This window comes from Arvicanthis niloticus, chromosome 17, assembly GCF_011762505.2.
Source record: "Arvicanthis niloticus isolate mArvNil1 chromosome 17, mArvNil1.pat.X, whole genome shotgun sequence".
Lineage (NCBI taxonomy): Eukaryota > Metazoa > Chordata > Mammalia > Rodentia > Muridae > Arvicanthis > Arvicanthis niloticus.
The window spans coordinates 17,773,370-17,791,761 of NC_047674.1; the positions used below are offsets into that span (position 1 = coordinate 17,773,370).

Sequence of the window (18,392 nt, forward strand, 5' to 3'; positions counted from 1 at the left end):
TTTCATTCATATAAGTGCACAACAACCTAAAAATATAATAAGCTAATCAAAAAATTCAGATCTGGGCAGGAAATGTATATAACTCCATAAAGAGTGTTTGCATGGCATGAATGAAGCTCTCAGTTTGATTCTCCAGCACAAGGGGGGGGGGGGGGGTATGGGGAGAGAGGCAGGAAGCACAGGCTAGTAACCATAGCTCTCTGGTGTAAGCAGGAGGATCAACAGGTTCAAGGTCATCTTCTGCTACGCAGTTCAAGGCTGGCTAGACTACAGGACCTCCGGTTTTCAGGGTGAGGGGTGGGAGGTCACAACTGTGAGACAGTTCAGTGGTATGGGCACTTGCCCTTAAGCCTGATGGCCTGGGTTCCAACTCCAGGAGCCTGTATATTAGAAGGGAAGAGCCAGTTTCACAAAGTTGTCCTTTAATCTCCACAGGCACAACACACAAATTCTTTCTAATCATAATCATAATAATAAACTTATAAAATAAAATTAAAAATTCTATTTTAGAGATACAATTCTTTAGGGCATCAAAATCCAATGGCAACTCTACAGCATCTACCAGAAAAACACTCGCAAGGGAACCACCAAAATAGCTCAGGGAGTAAAAGCACCTGCTGCCAAGCCTGATAACCTGAGTTCAGTTCATGGCACTCACATGGTAGAAGGAGAAAACAAACTTTCACAAGTTTCCACTAACCTCCACAGGCAGTCAATGGCACAGATACTCATATATACCCACATATATACATTACATACACACACCCTAAATAATGTAATTGTAAAACAATACTAATAAGGGTTAAAGAGAAATTGGGAGTAGGGGTGGGGTCAAATTTTTACAAGAATTATCAAGCAATTTTAAGAAAAAATTCAGCCAGTTTTGGTGGCAGTGGTAGGATTTGCTAAAGATGGTGAAGGCAAGAGGATCATGAGTTCCAGGCCAGCCTTGGCTACATATTTTTCAAGGCTGGTGGGTAATGGAATACCTTTAATCCCAGCTCTTGGAAGACAGAGGCAGGTGGATCTCTGAGGACGGCCAGGACTACACAGAGAAACTCTGTCTCAGAGAGAGAGAGAGAGAGAAAGAGAGAGAGAGAAGGGAGGGGCAGGCAGGCACACAGACAGACACATTTCATGAAGACCATGGGACATTTAACCTGCCTAAATGTGTAGATTAGATTAACACCAACATAAATTCTAGATTCAACCTATGAGACTGGCCCAACTATAGAATAAAACAGAAAGCACAGAAAATTTAGGCCGGGTGGCAGTGGTGCACGCCTTTAATCCCAGCACTTGGGAGGCAGAGGCAGGAGGATTTCTGAGTTTGAGGCCAGCCTAGTCTACAGAGTGAGTTCCAGGACAGCCAGGACTACACAGAGAAACCATGTCTCAAAAAAACAAAAAAACAAAAAAAAAAGAAAGAAAGAAAATTTAATAAACTAAAGGAGAACTGAAAAAAAAAAAGAGGCATCATTTTTTTTTTAAATGGCACAAACCATAGATCTTTGAGGAGGGCCAGGAATAAAACAGTTTATTTTTCCACTTAAAAAGGTCTTCCCAGACAGCAATTATTGCCAATACGTCTTCTACTGTGAAGGTCAACAAAAAGAATACATGTACAGAGTATTAAAATGCAGAGTCATGAGAACAAATAAACTGATATGACATCAGAGAGTATAATTTTAAAATGTCATTTCAAAAATTCAGCAAGGGAACACGATGTAGATGTAATGAGTTAGAACACTACCTCAGCACCACCATCCCTATGTCCTCTGGCTGCAAAGCTCCATTCACACTCTGCCTTGGAATTCCTATCTTCACATGACTTTGAGGCAAGTCTACTATAAATTATTTTTCATACAGTCAATCCATCGGCAAAAAAAATGCTCCAAAAGTCAAAATGCTAAATTTATCAGTTAAGGTTATTAAATCAGCCACTTATGAATATAAAAATAAGCTAGAAGGCCCTCAGAAAAAAAAAAAGTCCCCAGCCTATTAAGCAGCAAATTAATTTGCAATCTAGCTTAAAAGGTAAAAAAAAAAAGTAAAAAAAATAAAATAAAATAAAACACTCTAGCCGGGCGGCAGTGGTGCACGCCTTTAATCCCAGCACTTGGGAGGCAGAGGCAGGAGGATTTCTGAGTTCGAGGCCAGCCTGGTCTACAGAGTGAGTTCCAGGACAGCCAGGACTACACAGAGAAACCCTGTCTAGAAAAACCAAAAAAAAAAAAAAAAAAAAAAAAAAAACACTCTACACAAGCAAAATGATATAAAGGATATCTACAGAAATTATGAGAGGGTCCCTGGGCCAGTTAAAACTAGGCTGGACTGTACAGAATTAAAAAAGAAACCCTTCACTAACCAACTGTGGATAATTTGGGTTAACATATTGCTTCATTTGATTATATTCCTTAATCACCAGTGTCCAAGAAGAATTCCTCACTTCCAAATACTCTTTTTGTTTAGGCAGTACTGAGGACTGAACCTGGATATCAGGCATGCTAAGGCAAGATCTACCCTAAGCTATATTCCTAACTCTTCTTAGTCTTAGTGTCTCACCATATTACCAGGTAGTCCCTGAGCTTGCAAAATGCTCCTACTTAGTCAATCAAGAAGCTTTCTTTAAAAGCCATTTCTTGCTAGGCAGTGTTGGCAAACATCTTTAATCCCAGCACTTAGGAGGCAGAGGCAGGAGTTCAAGGACAGCCTGGTCTAGAACAAGTTCCAGGACAGCCAAGGCTGCATCAAGAAGCCCTGTCTGGAAAAATCAAAAACCAAAAAAATTAAAAAATTAAAACAGCCAAAAAGCTATTCCTTTAAAAAAGTATTTCCAGGCAGTCTAACAACAATCATACCTAAAAACTTAGTTTTAAGAAATTCATTATAGCCGGGCAGTGGTGGCGCACACCTTTGATCCCAGCACATGGGAGGCAGAGGCAGGCGGATTTCTGAGTTTGAGGCCAGCCTGGTTTACAGAGTGAGTTCCAGGACAGCCAGGACTATACAGAAAAACCCTGTCTTGAAAAACCAAAAATAAATAAATAAATAAATAAATAGAAATTCATTATAATTCCTGAAGTAGATGAACACCCTGAGTTTTCCAAATGAATGGGAGAGGGATCTTGGCTCAAGTCTATAGAATCTGATTTTCCTAAGACTTTTCCATAGATCTCAGAAACTTGGGAGACTCAGGCAAAAGGGCAAGTTTCAGAGTAGCGCGCGCGCACACACACACACACGCTCCCTTGCTTCCTCTCTCTCTCCTCCAGAGCAGTGAATGATCCACTTCATCTTCCTGCCAAAGAGGTGTGTAGATACATTCCAATCACTTTCTTTCAGTCTCTCCAGACTAGATAGCCTCAGTGCTCTTCCCAGCAAGCCCTTGATAGGTCCCACCATTATCACATTCTTGTCTCAGGATCTTTGCCCCTTCTGCCTCTTGGTGAAGTACCCTGCCCTCTACCTATCAGGTGTTTCCTCAAATTTTAGCTTACCTGTAAAGTCTCCTCTCGGGACTAAATTTAAAAATTAACCCTTCCCACAATTATCCTGTCTCCCTATCTCTCTTTTTTTTTTCTGTTACTCCTACATAAACAGATGGTCCCTGCACAGATTTGTTTGACTTAACAAGAGTTTGCACTTTACTATGAGGTAAAAACAATATGGACTCAGTAGAAATCATTCTTCATATTTCCAGTTATGATTTCTTCCTGAGTTAGCAATATGTAATACTCCCTAGTACTGCTGACTAGGACCAGAGAGTGACAAAATCATATAAAATCTAACCATACAATTATAAGGGAGAAATAATCAAGATTCTACAGGAGCCTTATCAGTGGGCAGCAGACTGATAGCTTTCAGCTTACATACTTCAACTTTCAATCAGTTTACGGGACACAGCCCCATCATTACATCACGATGTATTTGTATATTTTTAGTTAAGTATTTAGATGTCTAGAAGTGAGCTCGACAGAAACAGAAATATTTGTCCCTCAGCATACAACACTGTATTAAGTACTTGTAGGCCAAAATAAAATACAATAGAAGAATGGTAGCATATAGTACATAGTCTCTTCTTCCCTGGCCACAAAACCCTAAAGCCTTTGTCAAGTACCAAAAAAGGCATGGTCTTTTCCTTTCTAGCAAATCACTAACATCATCTATGTTAACCCTTCAATGTTGGTATTTTTCCAGACACATGTCACTTCTAAATGTTTTTCTAGTGTCTTCTAATGTTACAATGAAGTACATACCCCAGTTTAAGCAATCCAAGCTGCTACACTAGGAAAGTATCATTAAACGAGGACAAAGTATGTGTTCTAACCAAAAAGGAAGAAATTCTGCCAGTCAGAGCCACAAAAAAGGATGAAAACTCGTGTACAAAAAGTATGATAGTCGTTATAATTTAGGAAGTCATTTGTTACTAAAGAGGAGAAACTACATAAGGAAGACTACAGTTCCTGAATATAACAACCTATAATCCAAAGTACATGGCACTACGTGGGAAGCCATCACTGACTGAGTCCATTAATTTCTTAAGTTATGTTGGAATACTTACCTTCCTAATAGAACCACTAGGTGTGTTTAAGTGCTTCGACTTTCAAGAAAACGGGAGGTAAGGGGAGAAGTTACTAGATAAATGCAAAGCAACGTTACTGCTTCCCAAACGCGGTCACACAACCTGCTCCTTTCACACCCTCCCCTTCCTTGCTGGCTTGATTGATATTTCAGCTACAAAACCCAAGTGTTCGACGAGAGTGCTTCGTGGGAAACTGCTTGCCCATTTCAACCCGGTGTGAACATTTGAGTCCCCTGAGCTGCCCCGGGCTCTACTTTCCCAAGCCTCTCAGTCCCAGGATCAGATCATGACTCCACCTTGCCTGGGGCCTGCTCCACACCAGTCCTCCAGCCGTGGAAGCAGTCTTCCCCAGTCCAGATGCTCGGTGGAGAAGGCAAGGGCGCACCTCCCCGGGGCAGGTGCGGGCAGGAGCGCCGGCAGAAGCAGCTGTCGGCTCGCAGCAGCTGTTAGCCGGGGTACCCCGAGGCTGCGCGGGCGACCGGCCCCGAGGAGCGGGCAGCGGAAGGCGAGCCCTCCGGCCTGACACTGCCCACCCCGCCTCCCGCCTCCTCTCCTCGGCTTCCCCCCGCGATGCCACGGGGGCGAAAGCAGGGGGCTGCCCTCGGCCGGGACGCTCCCGGACCCGCCACGGCCCTCGCAGGAGAGGAGGCTCCTGCCGACCCCGCACCTGCCCTGTCCCCATGTCTGACGCCCCCAGCCGGCCGCGGCCGCTGCCGGGCACCCTGAGTGTGTCCATGCGGCCGGCTCGGGCCGGAGCGGCGGGGACGCTACGGTGGGCGCCAGGCCACGGCAGCTCGGGGCACTATGGAGGGGACAGGGCACGGGATGGCCGTGGGCAGGGGAGACACACCGAGCCACTGGTTACCTGCGGTCCGGGACAGGAGTCTCTCAGAACCCAAGTCAATCCTCAGCCTCAACAACACAAGATGGCCGACACGTCGCCACGCACGTCACGTGACCCCGCGCGCCGCCCCGCCCCCCGTCCCGCCTACATCCCCGCCTCACTCCCTCCCTGATCTCCAGCTTCCCACGACATCTTTCCCTTCCTCTATGGCCCGCCCCTCCACTCGGACACGCCCCTTCCTGAGACCCGGATGCAGGGCTGGGAGAGGGCGGAGCCGGAGGAGCGCAGGCGCACAGTGGGGCCTTTGGCTACATCTCCCCCCTCCCCCCAGCCCTAGAGTTGAGTTGGTGTCCCTAATTGGAGCTTGGCCAGAGGCCCTATGACTCACTGTCCGATGCACCCAATCCAGTACCCGTTCGTAGTACAAAAATCTCCACATCACTTATGAGCTGGTTTTCCAAGCTAGAACTTTTCCACAGCTTTTGGTCTAGCATTTTCCTGCCAGTTTGTCCATCATGGGGCAAATGGTGAGACTGAAATTTAAAGCAGTTTCCTTTCTGGTAGAAGTGGGAATTCATTCTGCAGTGCTGGAATGTGACAGCTGGGAAGGGTTTTAAAGTTTCTACACCCTCCCACTCCATGTGGACCTACAACCCCTTTATATATACTGCCTTACTGTTTTAGGGTCGCTAGATAATGAATAGGAAACCCGGCAATACAGGAGAAAGGAAATTATCTGTCTTTCTGGAACTCATATTTGGCTGCACATACTATATACTTCGATTTACTAAACCTGGTACATCTACCATTTGAAGTCACCTGGATCTTTCTGGGGCCATTGGTCTTTTCCTGCCCTTCTACCAGCTTTGGTGTTTGGGATCAACTCAGAGTTTCACACAACGACTGCAAAACATCCTCCAGCATTTATCACAGTTCTTCCCATCAACTCAAATATACTCAAATGTCTTTATCTTAAAAAGAAACGTTGAAAACTTAAGTTTCAGAACACAGAGGTAAACTCCCAACCTAGCCTGTTTGGGAGCCCTGGATTCAACACTCAGAAACATATAGACACACCATCTTCCCCCTCTGCCTCCCTTCCTGAGTCTTGATTCCCTTTCAAAGTCAACCTATACAAAAGAGCATTAAATTCAGAGAATGATCATTAATCTTGACTGTCAAGATTAATGTCCCTGACCATGGACACAATGTGACCACCCCTCAAACTCCTGCCATCACGACTTCCCCACCAAGGTGGACCGAACTCTTGAACTTTGAGTCAAAAGAAGGCCTTTACCTCTTAAGCAATTTCTTTCAGGGTATTTTATTACAGCAGCAGGAAAGGTAACTAATACATGGGGAAAGAACAAAGGAAAGGAGAAATATGGATGACACCGGATAAGCTCAGCAGCATGAAAGCCTGAAGGGCCCGTTGAAAAGCTGTATTACTGCCAGCTTCTGGTGTTTCTGACCCTGACAAACAAGGGTATGCTCTCAAGAAAAGATGGTTTGGGTTTGCTTTGGTTTGCTTTGGTTTGGTTGAGTTTTCAAGCCAGGGTTTCTCTGCAAAGCTCTGGCTGTCCTGAACTCACTCTGTAGACTAGGCTGTCCTTGAACTCACAAAGCTCTGCCCACCTCTGCCTCCTATGTACTGGGACTGAGGCATGTATCACCATCACCCAGCTCACAGTGAAAATTGAAGCAGGAACTCAAAGCAGAAATCATGGAAAGGGTTACTTACAGGTCCATGCTTACCTAGTGTTTTTAGACAACACAGGACTGCCTGCCCAGGGACTTTGCTGCCTGCAATGGTCTAGATCCTTTTTCATCAATTAACAACCTAGGCAATCCCCCACCACGCCCATGGGCCAATCTAATTTAGTCAGTTCCTCAATGGGAAACCCATTCCTCTCAGATGACTCTCGGGTATGTCAAAATGACAATTAGAGTTAATTAGAATACTGCCTTGAGTTTAAACCACAAGAAGAGGCCCATGTATGTGACTTTTTCATCAACAGCCCCAACTGAAGTCTCAGCCAACAGCTAACATCAACAGCCAGAAGACTGAGTGGAAAAAAACCACTAGATGAATCTGGCCCTGCCAGTCAGGTCATCCCAGGGCATCAAAGCCCAAGACATCATGAAGGAGAGACAAGCACCTTCATGGCACTTTGTCTGAATTCCTGATCCATTGACTCCTTCAGCATAATAAAATGGACATTTGAAGCTATTATGTCTTGGAGTAATTTGTTTACAGCAACAGAGTCTGGAACATCATGATTACAGACTAAGTTGTGTCTTCCAAAAAAGTATGCTGACATCCTAACCCCCAAGTACCTCAGGAAATGACCTTATCTGAAGACAGGTCTTCAAAGGCTGGCTACTCAAGATAAAATGAGATGAGTTAGGGTAGGCACTATTCTAATATGCCTGATGCCCTTATAAAAATGGAGAAATAAAGCCAGGCCTGCAATCTCTGTACTCAGGAGGATGAAGCAGGAGGATCACTGTGAGTTCAAGGCCACTCTGAGCTATATAGTAAGACTCTCTTTCAAACTCATGGTGGCAGGAGAGCATTGGGCAAAAATACATACAAGAAGATTATCATTTGAGGATGAAGGCAGAAGTGAGGGTAATGTTTCTACAAGCTGGGGAACACCAAAAATTGTTGGCAACCAGTGAGGGAGGCATGGGACAGAGTCTCTTTCACAGCCTCCAAAATCAACCTGCAAACAATTTGACATCCAACTTCCAAAAAAAGACATGATATCTTAGATGATTTTTCTATTGCTGTGAAGAAAAAAAAAAAAAAAAAAAAACACCATGATCAAGGCAACTTACAAAAGAAAGCACTTAATTGGACTTACAGTTTCGGATGGTCAGAGTCTATGGTGGCAGAGCAAAGGCGTGGCAGTATGAAAAGAGAGCTCACATTCCAGTCCATAAAAAAGGAGTAGAGAGAGAATGTATAGGATAATTGAGTCTGCTTCTAGTTAGGGTATGGCTCAGCCCTTAGCACACTGCTTTAATCCTTCTGGCTGGATTACAGACACACCCTTAGTACTCACCTTTAACCTCAAACGATGAAGGTAAAGTGAGTTTGTAGAAGGAAGCACCCATGTTTAAAAGTCAAGCCTAATTGAGTGGCAGACAACGTGACAAATCAGAGAAAGAATTGACAGAATAGGACATGCCCAACCCTCATAAGAAGAAAGAGGAAAGGGAAGCTACTTAAGGGACAGACAGCCAATACAAAAAGAAGAGAGTACAGAACAGGATAAGGTAGAGTTTGTGGAGAGCACCACACTGGAGTTGAGGGGGAAGAGTAGAGCACCACAGAGAGGGAGGATGAGGCACTTTTACTGAGAGAGTTTTCCAGAGACAGATTAAAAAGAGAACAAGCTAGACACAGGTAAAGACAGAACAATCATGAGGAGGAATCAGGAGATTAAAAAAGATTGCTAGTTAGTCAGAAGCCAAGCTGAACAATTCAGAGGCAGAGAGAAACGCCAGATTGACTAAATTGACTGAGAGAGGAGATTGAGCCAAAACAGCTGAGTTGAAAAAGTCAGCTAGAGTTCAGAAAGAACAAGAAAAGGTGAGCTTTTTCAGTAGTAAATTTCAGAGGCTGAAAACATTCTAGTCCTAGATTAGATTGTACAGGGGCTAGGAGCTAGAAGTAGGCCTAGGTTAGGAGACAAAGGCCTTGGAGAGGACAATTATTCAGGCAAATAAAAACCACTTTTACACAAGGACAGACTGGTAATGGCCAAGTCTTTTGAAACCTCAAAGCCTGCTCTCAGTGACACCTCCAACAAGACCACATCTCCTAATCCTTCCTGTGATGGCTGTTCTTGGTTGTCAACTTGAATACTTCTAGAATTGACTAGAAATTCTACTCACTGAGCACAGTGAGAAATTGTTAGTCAATTGGCTTATTGAACATGATGTCTCAGTTACTTTTATTTAGTTTATTTGAAGTAGGAAGACCCACCATAAATCTGTGCTACACATCCTTGTGTCAGCCTATATAAGAAAAAGGAAGAAAGAGACTTTTGCTCTTTCCCTGCTTGCTCTCAATCTCACTTTACTGGCATTAGAGGCTATTTCTTCGGGATTCCCACATATACTGAAGACCAGCTGAGACATCCAGCCTTATGGACTAAAAAGCTACTGAATTCTCAGACTTGCTGTTGGGAGACAGACATTGTTGGACTATTACAGGACACAGCTTGTAAGCCATTGTAATAAAGCCTTTTTAACTACATAAACATATATATATATATATATATATATATATATATATATATATATATAACATATATATATTACATATATATAATATATAATATTGTATATTGTATTATATTTTAATATTTAATATTTACATTAAATATGTGTTTACATTTTATATTGTATCCCTTCTTTTCAACTAGGTAACTCTGACTCTGACTAATACACTCCCCAAACCATCCAGCTAACTTAAAAAAAAAAAACACATATTAAAACATATGAGCCTATGGGGGCCATTCTCATTCAAACCCCACACATGATTAATTTAAAATATCTGCTTTCAGTCACTTTGGTTATAACAGCCCTAGCAAGCTAATGCAGTCATCATAAAGGTGAAGAGAGAACTGTTGAAATGAAGGGTCAGACGTAATGTGAGCTGAGGCTCTGAGTGTTTGAAACTCCAGGTAACTGCGTGTATTCAGCAGGAAAGTAAGCCCATGCCTTTGGGAGAAAACGTTATTGTTGATAGACAGAGATGTCTCATACATTAGGCTAGCAGGAGGAGCTCATCTCAGTAGAATCAGGAAAGGACCAGCTAATAGTGCCAACTAGAGATGGGTCAAGAGGCATAAAGCTAATGAAATGGTCTTGGATTTAGTGCCTAGAAATGTCCAGGCAAGAGGAACAGACAGTTAGGAAAAAGATGATAAGAAGAAGAGATCTGGGAGAGCTGAGCGCTGAGACCAAGGGCTAAAGCTGGGAGATTGAAAAATGCAGACCACCAAGGCACTGCTCTTTTCTCCAGTTCTGACCGCTCCTGCACCAGGGGTTTAATCAGGCCTGTGTCTGCCTCCCTCCTGATTAGACCAGAGGCCCCATTGAAACAGCCTTCCAGCAGCAGCTCCCTCTCCAGGTGGCCAGATGGGAATTCCAGACCCCTGTTATTTCCCCAGACATTGGACATCGACACAACAGCCAAGTTCACTGGTACTGGGGCCTTCACAGTTGGTGTGGCTGGATCAGGAGCCGGCACTGGCACAGTGTTTGGTAGTTTGATTATTGGCTATGCCAGGAACCCGTATCTCAAGCAGCAGCTCTTCTTGTATGCCATTCTGGGCTTTGCCCTGTCTAAGGCCATGGGACTCTTCTGTTTGATGGTTGCCTTCCTCATCCTCTTCAACATGTGAGGCTCCACGGGGTCACCCAGCCGTCCGTGCTCCATGCCAGTCCTGGTGCTGGAGTGTGTTGAACTTTACCATTAAACAACATTTCTCAGAGAGAGAGAGAAAGAGGGAGAGGGAGAGGGAGAGGGAGAGAGGGAGGGGGAGGGAGAGGGGGAGGGGGAGGGGGAGGGGAGGGGAGGGGGAGGAGGAGGGGAGGGGAGGGGGAGGGGGAGGGGGAGAGGGAGAGGGAGAGAGAGAGAGAGAGATCTGGAAAGTGTAAAAGTAGAAGCAAAGGGAAGTGAACTGTTGGTGCAGAGGCCAGTAGCCACTCAGATTGTAATGACCTGCTAGGATTACAGTTTGCATGAAGTTTGTCCCCTGGTGGTGATTTGAAAGAAAATGGCCCCCATAGACTCAGAGAATGGAATTATTAGAGGCATGGCCTTATTGATGTGGGTGTGGTTTTGTTGGAGGAAGTGTGTCACAGGGGGGTAGGCTTTGAGGTTTCAGAAGCTCCAACAAGGACTAGAGTACCTCACTATCTCCTCCTGCTGCCTCCATGCACCATGTCTACCTGCAGGCCACCATGCTTCTCTCAATGACTGAACCTCTGAACTGTGAGCCAGCCCCAGTCAAATGTTTTCCTTCATAAGAGTTGCTGTAATCATGTCTCTTATGTAAATCATGTAAAGATGTCTCTTCACAGTAAAAGTAATCCTAAGATAACCCTAAAGACTCATGTATTGGAAGATTGATCTCCACTAAGTAAGGTTAGGAAGTAGTGGTATCGTCAAGAGTTGGGTCCTCATGAGAATTCACTGGAGTGTTAAGGGTATTTTTCTGGAACACATTAAGGTAGTTCTTATGGGATTCTGATTGCTCCCCTGAGAGGGCATTGTGAAAGAGCTTCTCTTCACATTCTGACTTCTATCTCATTGCAGGTTCTCTCCCTTTCACACATACTCCCATCATGATGCCATTGCCATTATGTGGCACACCATAGAGACCTTACTAGAGCTTATGCTATGCTAGTTGGATTACTAACTTCTAAAGCTGTAAGTAAAATAAGCCTCTGTTCTTAAAAAGTTACCAGGTTTCAGTCTTTAATTATAGTAAAGGGAAATTGGCCAACATAGAACTCTAAGAGTGTTGGTCTAGAAAACAAAGGGAAAATACAAGGAAGATTGAAGATACCAAACCAGAGAGCTGAGGAAACATGTTCAGGAGAGGCCATAGAGATAAGAACTATGGAGATAAATCCATTTTTACATTTTACCAAAACAGACTTTTACTATAAAACTTCTTGGACATTTTCAATTCTTTTCCAACCTTTGGATGGCTAAGAAAAGCCATAAAGAAATATTGAGGGGGCTGGAGAGATGGCTCAGTGGTTAAGAGCACTGACTGCTCTTCCAAAGGTCCTGAGTTCAATTCCCAGCAACCACATGGTGGTTCACAACCATTTGTAATGGAGTCTGGTGCCTCTTCTGGTGCGTCTGAAGAGAGCAATGGTGGTGTACTCATATGCATTAAATAAATAGATAAATAAATAAATAAATAAATAAATCTTTAAAAAAAGAGAGAGAGAGATAAACAGGCTGTTCTTCACCTGGGGCTGAAGTGGGATTGTCTTGAGTTCCTGTGTTCACCAAGCAAACTTGTCTCCCCTTTAAAAAAAAAAAAAAAGAAAAGAAAAGAAATCTTGAAAAAAATGCATTCTTTCACCTAATGCTCCATGGTATGTCCCAAAACATTATCTACTTTCTCAATCTTTTTCATATTCAGGGGTTCGTATTTCTGCTGCCCCAGAGAGTTCTCTGGGACACTATTGAATTGTTTCTCTCATTTTATTTCTGGTTGTCCATTTCAATCTGTGATAATTTAGTGTTCGCTGTCAACTGGGGTCACAGAGATGGAAAGACTTGCCTACTATGGGCGACACTCTACCCACTGTGGGCAGTACCATTCAGTGACCAAGATCCTGGGCTGTACAATGAATAGAGGGAACTAAGGAGCAGTGTGCCTTCATCCCGGTCTCCTCACTTTGGATAAGACATGACCAGCTGCTTCAAACTACTGGTGCCTTGAATTCCTAGCCATGACAGTCTGTTTTGAATGTGGGAGTAAATCCAATCCCCTGGAAGTTGTTGTCCTTGAGATATTTGAACACAGAAAGAGAAAAAGAAACTGAGACACCATCTCTTTCTTATCTGTGTATTTGTTTAGAAAGGAGGTTGAGAAAGGGTCTTTCTGTGTAACCTACACTCTCTTGAAACTCTGTCACCCAGCCTAGCTCCAACTCAGGATCTTTCTGCCTCAGCTGAAATGCTAGAATTAAAGGTATAAATCACCACTTCCAGACTTTTTTATTTCTTAAAGAAAATAGCACAATGACATTGTGTGTGCGCATGTATGTGCATGCCATATCCCAAGTGTAGAGATGATAGAACAACTTTCTGGAGTTGGTTCTCTCCTTCTACCATGTTGAACTCAGGTCGTCATGCTTGGTGGCAGTTCATTTACAGAATCATCTCATGGGCCCTTTTTTCCCTTTGTGGGGAGGTGAAAGGTTGAGATACGGTTTCACATAGTCTAGGTGTTCTGCAGCAGTTACAACATCCTGTCTCCCAGGGAAGTAAACGAGGCAAAGTAACTCCAGGAAGTCTCTGAAACCTACCAGATTCACTAGGTCTTTCCCTTTCAAGAGTAAACACTGAGGAGTACTGAGAGTCACTCTCAGACAAGACAAGCTGCAACAAAGACTCTCAGACCAGACCAGACCAGCCTCCTGGAAGAAGCAGATACTAACAGAGCTGCCTGGAAGAGATTTAGACCAATTGAGCACCTGGAAAGGATACTCTCCAACCCTGTTGAGCTGCCTGCAGGCTCCCATCTTTCATGATTGTCACCCATGCTGGGGTGGGCTTTATTGATGTTGCTGGCTTTATGTCCTTTCTGCTCCTATAAGTAACCTCCACCCATACTCCTGTAAGTAACACCAATAAAAGTCATTGGTTCACCAAGGTGTACTTTAGTAAAAGTCTGTCACACATTAGGTAGGCTGGTAGGATGGCCAGTTTTATGTCAACTTGATAAAAGGTAAAGATATCTGGGAAGAAGGAATTATTTTTATTTTTTTTATTACATTTATTTACTTACTTTGCATGCTGAGGGAGGAAGTCCATGTCATGATGCACACAGAGGTCAGAGGATATGTTCTGGGAACTGATTCCCTCCAGACAAGGAATCTTAATGGCTCCTTAAGATTGCCTCCATAATTTGATCCCTAATACTTCATAAACAAAGCTTGATAGCACAAGTTTGTAACCCTAGCATTTGAGATGTGAAGGCAGGAGAGTCACAAGTTAAAGATCATCCTTGGCTACCTGTCAAACTCAAGACCAGACTGAAATTTAAAAAACAAAAACAAAAACAAAACAAAACAAAACAAAAAACCCAGCCTCTTACTTTGGAAAAATAGTGGTGATAGTAGTTATTATAGTGTGAAAGCATTATCTTACAATTTTTTTTTTTAGTTTTGGATTTTTCAAAAACATAAAGGGGAAAACCTGAATATCCTCACCATGGCCCATGGGGCAAGGGGTCTCCTCCTCTCAGTTTCATGTGCACAAAATTTTGCATTTTTGGTACTACTCTGTTCTGTAGATACCATGGATACCCCCAAAACCCACGTGGTTGCTGCTGTCAGAAGCATCCATTCTTCTTGGGCAGAGACATGGTTTTACATATCCCATCTAAAACAGACATGCCTAACATGTAACATCACCATGCCTATTGCTGTAACCCTGGTTTTCCCCCTAACAAACAGGATGTCTTTTGTTTTCAATGTCCATTTCTGTAGATGTTTGATCCACCTGTGGACAGACTGCCTGTTTGCTGTCAAAGGTTTTATCATTAGAAAGAACACTGACTGGGGAGAAGTCCGGGGGTGGGCAGCAGGGCAATGGATATGATCAAAATACATTGTATATATGTATGATATATGTATATATTATATATAATATATGTATATATTCTTCTCAAAGAATACATAAAAAAATGTACATTTTTTAAAGAAAGGAAGAATACTGTATATGCTCCCTTAAATATATTTTTCTTCTTTGACCTTTTTACCTACCGGAAATATTCCAAGGTCCAAAGTCATGAAGAAAGGCGGGAGCAGCCATGCATACTCTTATCTTAGCACCGGGAAGGCTGGGGCAGGAAGACTCTGAGTTCCAGGACAGCCTTGGCTACACAGCGAGACCCTGTCTAAAAACAAACAAAAACCCCATGGGTGTGCCTCTGCAGTGGGCACCTGCCACGTTCTAGTGACTTCTGCACTTGGGAGACTTTCCCATGTTGCTAATGGGAAGCAGGACCTGGAAACACCTGCTTTTCTTTACAGAAGACAGAAAAAAAAAATTCCAAATGCTACCCCTCAACCCCAACTCGTGGGCACATGACTGAGCTTAGCTTTGGAGTCTGGAGCTGAAGTAAATGACCCAAAGAAGCACAACACCACAGAATTCTGAGCAGCCAGGGCAGCAGCACTCACTATCCCTGGCTGATTCCCAGGCTGTACTCTTGGCCTGTGTCCCAGTTGCTTGGCCCCATGCCCATTTTTTAGCTCCATACCCACCCCCTTCCTCTGCTAGTCTTTCTGGGAGCTCATCAATGTCTTGTCAATTGATTCCTTTCCTATTTCAGTCTGGCTTAGAGCCTGTTACTAGTGATTAAGAACTCTGATTCTGTAATGGTTAGCTCTAAGAGGGCTCCCGCCGTTTCTTCTCAATAAAGCCAACCTATGTAGTCAGTGGGCTACTGGGGAAATGACAGTGTGCTTTCTGAAGCTAAAGTCCATAACAACTTACACTTTACTCTCTTGAAGCAATTGTGCTGGGTTGAAATTCACCCCAGTTGGTGAACACCCAGTTTGGTGTTCTAACAATAAAACCCTTGACCACAATCAGGTAGTCTGTCCACAGGTTGATCACACATGCACACAAATGAGCATTAAAAGCAAAAGACATCTTGGGTTTTTTTTTTTTTTGGGGGGGGGGGGAGGGCCAGAGGTGTAGCAAGTGCTTCTCCATGTTGGGAAGACACTGGAAAACCCTGAGAAGTTTCCATGGCGGGCAACTACAGACTCCTGCCAACAGCCAGAACCAACCTTTAAACCACAGGAGTGAGTCACATTACAAACAGCTTCTCCAGCCCAAGTGCAGCCTTAAATGATGACACCCCACCTGCCATTTTAACTGCAGCCACACAAGAGACCCTGAGTCAGACTCGTCCAATTAAACTCTTCTGAATCCCTAGCCTTCTGAGATGCTTTGGTGAGCTCATAAATGTTAATTATTATTTTAAGCCATTAAGTCATCAGATAGTTTGTTAATGCAGAAATAAGTAACCAACACAGACAGAAATTTCAATGTTAAAAAAAAAAGTCACTAAATTATCTGTCAAAAAGACAACAGCAATCCTGGATACATGATGAGGCAGCAGTTAAGAGGAGATGCTGTTCTCTTCCAGAGGACCTGGGTTTAGTTCTCATCATCTATGTTGAGAGACTCAAACTACCTGTATCACACATCTCCAGCTCCAAGGGATCTGATGCCCTCTTCTGGATTCTGTGGGTACCAGTACTCACAAATGCTCATACACAAACATACACGCATACATGTAACTTAAAAATAATAAAACTAGAGGCAGAGGCAGGCAGATCTCTGGGAGTTCAGCTCAGCCTGGTCTACATGCTAGTTCCAGGAGAACCAAGACAACATAAATAGACTTAGTTTCAAAATAATAAAAAGAATAATATGAAAAATAAAGATATATCTTTTAAAAAGACAATAGCTGACCAAGCATTCTGGTTACTAAGCGATAACCCCAGGAAGCAGGAAAGATGAATTCCAGGCTAGCCTGGGCTATATAAGGAGACCCTATCTCAAACAGATGAGCAAAGGAGACAATAGCAATGAACCCTCTAAGCAATCCCCTCAGAAGGCTGTGCTCTCAGTGACCTAAGGACCCCCCCCCCCTTTCTCTAAGACAGGGGTATCTGGTAGTTCAGGTTGGCCTTAAACTTTCTATGTAGCTAAAGATGACATTGAACTTCCGTTCCTCCCAACTCTTAATTTCATAAGTTCTTGGACTACAGGCATGTGCTACTACATCTGGTTTACACAATGATTGTGATGAAACCTAGGTCCACTAGTATTCTAGGCAAGCACTCTACCCATTCTACCCATTGTCATACACACACACACACACACACATGTTCAAGACAGGATTTCTCTGTGTAGCCCTGGCTGTCCTGGAACTCACTCTGTAGACCAGGCTGGCCTCGACCTCAGAAATCCGCCTGTCTCTGCCTCTCAAGTGCTGGGATTAAAGGCGTGCGCCACCACTGCCCAGCATTGTCCTATATCTTTAGCCATATGCTCTGCAATTATATTTATGTGTATGAATGTTTTCCCTGCATGTATTGTTGCAGTAAACTTTATTTGGGGGTTTCGATCCCATCTTAGGTCATTTAGTTCCTAAATAAAAGATACAAAACCTTTATAATAAGCATTAAAGCACTAGAGCTGGGCAGATGTCAACCCTCTATGCTAGTTTGTCTATTTCCTTGTCAATAATCCTGAGCGATCACTTGCCATGTTCTGCCCGGGCTGCTCCTACTCCAATAGGCCAGCCCTCGTGGCCATGAGCTCACAACCTACCTCCCCCACGATGCCATCGTCCTCCTTCTTCTTCTCTCTCCTCATGGTCTCAGCCCCAGACTCCAGGCCCAGGAACTGAAGCCCCACTTACCTGTAATCCAAGAATTTATGAAATAAGAGTCAGCAGGAACAGAAGTTCACTGTCATCTTAAGCTCCATATATAAAGTTTGAAACCAACCTGAACAACCAAAGTCTCTCTCTCTGTCTCTCTCTCTCTCTCTCTCTCAGGAGGAGGAGAAGGAGGAGGAGGAGCAGGAGGATCCTTAGGTCACTGAGAATACAGCCTTCTGAGGGGATTCACATTTTCCGGAGACCCATGAACTTGTTCTCCTGAAAGAACTGTTACAAAGACAGCATAGCTTTTTCCTCACCCTGGGACTAATGATAGCTTTTTCTCACCCTGGCTTTCCTGATGATAGAACTAACCCACACAGGATCCTACTAAGCTGATGGTTTCCTATGAGTGGCCTCAACAGAGTGAACTGATGCCAACACCATACTCTTGGCTTTGGGCATTTCATTATTATAATAGATGCTTGGATGTCCTCTAATGTCAGCGATGAGCATCCTGCCTTATATCCTGGCATAGCTTCATGATATTTGCATGCACATTTGCATACACAATTTACATACAAAGCTGCGGGTTGGTTACTGGTTAGGCCAAGAGCAAGGGAGACTTCCTGCCCTTGCAAAAGTTCATAGTCCTGTGCCTTCGAACCAGACAACCTGAGTTCAATCCCAGGGACCCACCTGGTGGGAAAAGAGAATTGAGTTTTGCACGTTGTTTTCTAACCTTTGTACATGCAGCCCCTCTTCCCCCCTCACACACATACTAAAC

The 18,392-nt window shown here is 43.6% G+C and overlaps 1 protein-coding gene and 1 pseudogene across 4 annotated transcripts in view; one reads left to right on the forward strand and one right to left on the reverse strand.

Annotated features, from left to right (window-relative positions):
• Gigyf2 (GRB10 interacting GYF protein 2) overlaps nt 1–5,550 on the reverse strand; it is a 125,061-nt gene extending 119,511 nt beyond the window's left edge. For 3 of the 4 annotated variants that reach the window (XM_034521652.2, XM_034521653.2, XM_034521651.2), the window contains exon 1: nt 5,451–5,550. The gene's annotated coding sequence lies outside the window, so the exon portion shown is untranslated. The remainder of the gene's footprint in view (nt 1–5,450) is intronic. The other variant, XM_076914858.1, reaches the window with a different exon arrangement.
• Nucleotides 5,551–10,317: 4,767 nt separating this feature from the next.
• LOC117722641 (ATP synthase F(0) complex subunit C1, mitochondrial pseudogene) lies at nt 10,318–10,877 on the forward strand (annotated as a pseudogene).
• The last annotated feature ends 7,515 nt before the right edge of the window (nt 10,878–18,392 follow it).